At 44.0% G+C, this 6,822-nt stretch overlaps 1 long non-coding RNA gene across 1 annotated transcript; it reads right to left on the reverse strand.

The window, feature by feature from the left end:
* Positions 1 to 1,250: 1,250 nt before the first annotated feature.
* LOC123153197 (uncharacterized) lies at positions 1,251 to 5,520 on the reverse strand. The gene is made up of 5 exons (XR_006476398.1): positions 4,669 to 5,520; positions 3,946 to 4,242; positions 2,714 to 2,858; positions 2,319 to 2,435; positions 1,251 to 1,602 (listed from the first exon to the last, which is right to left on the reverse strand). It is a non-coding gene; the product is annotated as an uncharacterized lncRNA (long non-coding RNA).
* Between the last annotated feature and the right edge of the window lie 1,302 nt (positions 5,521 to 6,822).

The raw sequence follows: 6,822 nt of genomic DNA on the forward strand, positions 1-6,822 counted from the left end.
AGACAAGTCTATAGCTCTCGAGATAGAGCACCTTTGTAATCGTGATCATCATCATCAATATCAATGAAGCGGGATGTAGGCTTTTACCTCCACCGTCAGGGGTCGAACTAGGGTAAAAACCTCGCGTCTCTTATCCCACTCAACCCCTCTCAAGCTATCACATAGGCGTTGGCCTCACGACTAAGTCCTGACATTAAGAACATCTGCCGTGACAAATCCACGACAGTTGGCGCCCACCGTGGGGCCTGCGTATGGTGGTGTTGAGTTCTTGGAGGGGTCTCTCATATGGATCGAGAAGCTCACGGTTGACTAGATGAAGAACAAGAAGAGGCACGCAGGATAACCCGGCACAGGGTAACTTTGGGCAGAGCCGGTAAAGTTCATCATTGAATCGTGATTAACTTTTGGAGCGGATAGTATGAGGTTAAAGTTCAAGAAGAGTTAGGATCGCTGGGCTTATGTGCGTTTGCTGCCACCGTCCTACGATCTGCCGATATCGACAGACGTTGTTCCCTGTACAATTAAGAAATCTGAGCCAGATCGATCTTGGTGTTTTGATGCAAGGTGCCAGGAACAAAGACCAAGACCAAAAGAGATGAGATCAGACAAAATAGACATCAACAGATGCAAGCCACGCTTGAGATGAGGAAAACATGAAAGTCAAAACCGACAGCGACCTGGACCTCGTCGTGGCCTCGTCTTTGCCGCACCATGGACGGCTCATAGCAGTCGCAAATCCTGAGTTGGCTAATATTATTAAATTAGATCTGAGGCGAACTGTTGTCTGAGCAACACAGGGATCAGCCAGGTCTGATATTATTAAACTAGATTTACCTTGTTCCCCTCTGGACCAAGGTTCACACAGAAGGTACTAGTCCTTGTGGAATAGAAGAAGACAAATTACATCAAGGCCTAGTTTTCTACTCCGCGTGACCCACCATTGCTAGTTCATATGGACAATCACGTAATACCAAGGCGTTCTCTTGTGGCTGCCATCACTCCATGCATCAAGCAAAGCAATCCCCGGTTAATACAGCACTAGTGGTTGGGACGCACCCTTGGTGTGCCTCCTGAGAGGAAGCTGTGACGGTGCCAGATTGGGTGCGCCCCTTTCACTTTCTTACTTGTACTAAGTAGTGTTATTGGATCAGAATCAAAGGTGCCTCCTTATGCAGAGATGGGATGGACACATACGCAACAACCAATTCAACCCAAGTACAACACCTCGTAGTGCCACGACTCGTGTCCTGTACGACCGTTTTCAAATTCTCAATCTCAATTCGAATTACAATTTCTTCGTGGCAAATGATGATCAGAGTATCATTCACAGATAAAAGCTCAACAAGGAAGAGAGACGGGAACGAGAACAAGTCGCTTAGCTTGAGGAGGCGCTAGTAATAGTACCCGTCGGCTGCATGGTGCACCATGGGCATGGGCATCCGCTGCCATTGATGGCGAGCCCATTGAGATCGTCCTGCCCCTGCATCCTGCCCTGCTGGCACTGCGCCCACATCTGCTGCTCCTACGCCAACACTCCTGCTTCCTCTCCATCTTTGTCATCTTATAGGAGGTGGACACTCCTACCAGCGCCAGCTCCTACACCTATTAATCCAGCGAATTATAAGGAACATAACACTCATATATCAATGGAACTAATAGCTATTCAATTAGTTTTTCCAAGAAAAAGGAACAATGCAGGTGTTGGTTATCAGGCAAAAGTATGTGGCCACACAGGGACGTAAGACTGACGCGAGCATTTGATGTGCGAGCACTCTTCTTCAGGCCACAAGAACACCATTCCAACATCCCACAACCAAACAGTGGATGTGTGTACATATCATTATAAAGGGATATGCATGGTTATTAAGAGAAATGAGAGAACTAACCATGCTATAAACTAACCAAGAGCTGTCACAAGAGTTATATCACTTGCTAGTCCTATCTTCTTAGGAGCAGAGCAAATCGTCCAGGAAATAAATCATCAATATATACAAGTATGTAACGAATTATACCAAGTTACTAACTCTATGGTATAACTCCCAAACCTAGTGACATTTCAGGAGCAGAACAAATTGTCCGACAAATAAATCAACCAATACAAGTATGTAACGAATTAGACCAAGTTACTAACTCTATCAGACACCTCATATTTGAACCAGGCATGTGTGCGCAACAATATGAACTATTTCTCTCAAAAGTGTCTCAATATGCTCTAGTTTATCTCAAATTGCATCATTGGACTCATAAACTGAAACATACAACTTGCCCTTACTCATGACCAGTCAAAGCATAAAAATTGGGTGTGAGTTAAGCTATACCTCAAGCTCCACATCATGATCTGAAAATGAGTCCATGGTAGCATGTGGTTTGTGAGTGCGAAAGAACGATCTGTCGAGTTCTTTAAACCCTCCCGCTATAACTATTCCTCGCCAGTCCTTGAAAGCCAACGAATAATATTTAATTGGTGAGAAACACAAGCTATAACATCACACATAAGAAGTGACTCAAATCATTTTTACGGTTGCTGATCAAAATGGTACACACATTGGCAACATTTCATTAAGCTAGTCAACGACAAACCAAATCACTGACACAACACAAACGACTACAACATGTATTCCTAGCATACATGCATTACACACTGGCTGGGCCACAATTACAATGCAGTGAATTATGCAATACGAAGGCAATAGAGTATGTGGCGTACACGTACCAATGGCTTGAGATGGTGCCCGCTGCCGGAGATCTTGATCTACAGCCAGCATTTCAAACTAACTAAATGAACATCAAAGCAGTAGACTTGCAGGCTTGCAGCCCAATGGGGATCAAGGCATTGTCAATCATGGTGTATGCATATTCTGATCAAATGAAAAGAATTGGATCAGCACTTTGTACATCAGCACCAGTAAAAAATTCTGAATAAATGACAGTAAGGCAGGGCAAATTCGTTGGAGCTGAAAGTAGATTAAACTTAGGGGAGTGGCAGTGAGTTATATGTCCAGTCACAAGATGCATTACACATATATAGATAACATCTATTTAAGTATCCACACGATGACCAGATGACTATTTTTTTATATGTGACTTGCAGACCAAACCTTTCGTCAATAGAAGAAGACAGGGATAAACCATCGAGACTGCAAGAGACTGAAGAGGGATGTCGACAGTCCTCGAACCTTTACCCAGCCCAAATTAAGGTCCATAATAGTGCTAGTCCTCATTATACATGACAAAAGTTATAATACATGGCGTTTTTTAAAGCGGACCAGTGAGATTTCCCACTGCAATTTTTTTCACTTCAAGTAAGAAGTATATGTACAAAAAGGCTTGAGGTTAGCCAAAAAGAAAGAGCAAAACTGTAATACATGTGGACTAAACATCCAATTACTAACTCATTTAAAAGAAACAGGGTGGACCAACCTTCTCAATAGATTCTTCTTTCGGTATTCACCAACCACAGTTAAAACCTCATGTCTGTTATATGAATTTCCTAGAGTTCATAAATTATCCAATGAAATAGAAACTAGAGATATGAAGAGATACCAAAAGATTACTGACATCACAAAGTTGCAAGACAGACTAACCATGGCTGAAACCTAAATGACAAAACAAGATCACAAACTCCTGAGGTTTCTAGATGATGCTGGTGCCTTTTTTGGTATGAATGCATAAAATCTAATGGTTGTTAGCTTCAAGTTAATTAACAAAAATGAGATGCCTATGTGATGACCCGTAGTGACTTGCCTTGCATCGAGGTATAGCATGTGCTTGCTGATATAAATTCAGATCATGGTACTATTTCATCAACCCGCACATCAAAATTGATGTGTGTCACTAAAATACGGTACCCATAACCTAGCAATCATTAACTGAAACTTAATATTTACAAATAGAATGAATGAAGAAAAGACAACAATAGATTAACCATTAAAAATGCATTCTTACAAGGATGGTAGATCAACATGAATAGCAAATGCACTGAGAACCCTCTCATGGACTTGTATATCTTGCTTCATTTCCTGAGTAAGTGCCTCCTGTCCTTGCAGTTTGGCAATGCTTGGATAGTATTAGCGGGCCATGAATATTTCATCTTTAGCCTTTTCACTACCAAATCCTTCATGATTACTCTGCGTTCTGTTGACCAGAGGAAGTGGCTCCCAATTCGAGCTGACAAGCCTCTCAATTTTTCACTTCATCTGCTTTCAGGCCTTTCTTTTGTCTCTTTATATCATTGCTAACCTCCTGAACGCAATGCATGTGGATTATAGAAAACCACTAGAGTATGATTGATGCAAAGATAGAAGGGGAGATAAGAACATTGATGGGAAAATTAAGTATTATATACTTCGAAAGATACAGGGTTGTAGTACATTCAGTATCACATCAATCCACTAATATAGAACGCAATCATTTGAAAATATTGTATTATGTACCTAAGAATCTAAGATCTTATATGAGATTGAGCCGATAATCGAATATCTAAAAATTATATAGTTGCTACTACTGTTGTAGAACCCTGAAATTTCATTCCATTGACTAAACATATCAAAACATAAGCATAGCTTGAGGCCAACTCTGAAAAATGCAGTATATATTCGAATGCAGAAGGCGTACAATTGTCCATTTGTTCTTTGAGTTGATTCCTTCACATGATTTGGCTGGACTCACCATCGGGTTGCAGTTCCAGAGGCTGAGCACCACGACGGAGCGCTAGTGGTCGGCGAGCACAGGCATCCCTACTGCGACGGCTCCATCAACAGCCGGCGCGGGCACGAGGTTAGCTCTGATGAGTCATGAGAGGGCAACAGCCCCAGCGCACATGCGACCCGTACCGACCACAGCGCATCCCACCTCCTGACGAATCACATCTCCGCCCTCACCTTGTCCCCGTGCTCCACAAGCTTCAGATCGACGCAGGCGAGTACATCACCAGGAATGCAATAGCTAGGAAACGATTATTAAGAGCATTAATTTCATAATGCAAGCACGTAAGGCAAAAATGTACTGCATATAAAGATAAATATCGAGCCAGACAGATAAATGAATGGAGCATAATCATCCGTCTATGTGAAAAGAAGTACAAATGTTCTATTAAATGCACTCAAGTCAATACATTGTGGCCGAGAGATGGAAGAGTGCAGACTTGTGCCAAATGATGCTTGAGAGTATGCTATCAAGAAGATCCAAAACATTTTGTTCAAACCAATACAAGAAGGGCTCACAAATAGAAAAGCGAAAACAAGTAGGTCCAAGAAGTCCTTGGAAACTCCTCTCCATGGATGGGACAGAGATGAAACGTGATACAAACCTCAACCTGCATCTTGAATTCTTGATAAATTATTTTGCTTAATACAGTAAATACATACTCTGCCGAATAATCCATTAAGGTCCAGTGACCAAATTAAGAAAAACCAAAGCAGTCTAAGATAGCTCTCTTTTCCATTTCCTTTTTTAGACAAGCAGATGAGTGACTTTATGCCCTTCGAGGATTAGAAAAATCACTGGGAGAAACTAAAGTAAGCTCAACTATAAAAGGGCAGGTAGATGCGACTATGGACCTCGAGCTTACTTTGGCTGTGGGTGTTGCCCTCCTCTGCCAGGCCCGGCATGGTCGCCCTTTCCTTGACACAAGACAAGGAGATGACATGAGATGGATCGAAACCACACAAAAGGGCAGGAATCATCACATGACAATTGTGATGAAACAAACAAACAAACAAACAAACAAACAAACAAACAGAGCATAGATGTAATGTGATCAACAAAATTTCCAAATCACTTGATATTGGCTACCAACTCTCCGTTAACAGCAGCAGCAGCAGCAAACTATGACAGTGGAGAAATAATGGCCTCCAACATGTTCAGATCGTGAAGAGAAAAGACTTTTCTTGCAGGAAGGGAAGAGACAAGACTGCCTGACCATGGCCCGAACAGATAGAGGGGAGCGAAGGGCCTTCCATAGCGAGCCATGGCCTGCACACCCGCCATGGTGCTCCTCCGTCACACCCACAGCCTGCACAAACCAACAGCACGGATCAAAACGACAAATCCAGAAGGATGGAGGGCGTAAGTGCCTTTGGCGTCTACGTGCTGCAACTCGTTGCCGGCGTCGAGGGCCACCGCATCAGCAAGCACAGAGAGAAGGCCGCCATCATCGTAGCCCCACCCCCGTCCATCCATGGGTGGGTGTGGGGCTAGGGTTTTGCCCCCATCCATCCATGGGTCGGGTCGGACCTCCATGGCCGACCTCGAAGCCCAGGTGGACGAGGGCGCGGTTGTGCCGTTGCGGATCTGGGCGCCCCCTCACCATGTCGCGCGATATGGGGCCTTCCCTCCCTTGGGAAGAGTGTAACGGCCCGAGACCGATGTGCTAGGTGTTCTCCAGTTATGCGCTGTTGTTGCCTTGTCATTGCTTGCGTGTCATGCATTGCATATCATGTCATCATGTGCATTTCATTTGCATACATGTTCGTCTCATGCATCCGAGCATTTTCCCTGTTGTCCGTTTTGCAATCCGGCGCTCCTATGTCACCCGGTGCCCCTTTCTACCTATTTTCGTGTGCGTGTGTTAAACGTTTTCGGATTGGACCGAGACTTGTCATGTGGCCTTGGTTTACTAACGGTAGACCGCCTATCAAGTTTCGTGCCATTTGGACTTCGTTTGATACTCCAACGGTTAACCGAGGGACCGAAAAGGCCTCGTGCGTGTTGCAGCCCAACACCCTTCCAATTTGGCCCAAAACCCACCTAAACCTCCTCCATCATCTCGGTCATTCGATCACGATCGCGTGGCCGCAAACCGCACCTCATTTCGAGCTTCCT

The sequence above is a fragment of the Triticum aestivum genome, chromosome 7A (assembly GCF_018294505.1).
Source record: "Triticum aestivum cultivar Chinese Spring chromosome 7A, IWGSC CS RefSeq v2.1, whole genome shotgun sequence".
Taxonomy (NCBI): Eukaryota; Viridiplantae; Streptophyta; class Magnoliopsida; order Poales; family Poaceae; genus Triticum; species Triticum aestivum.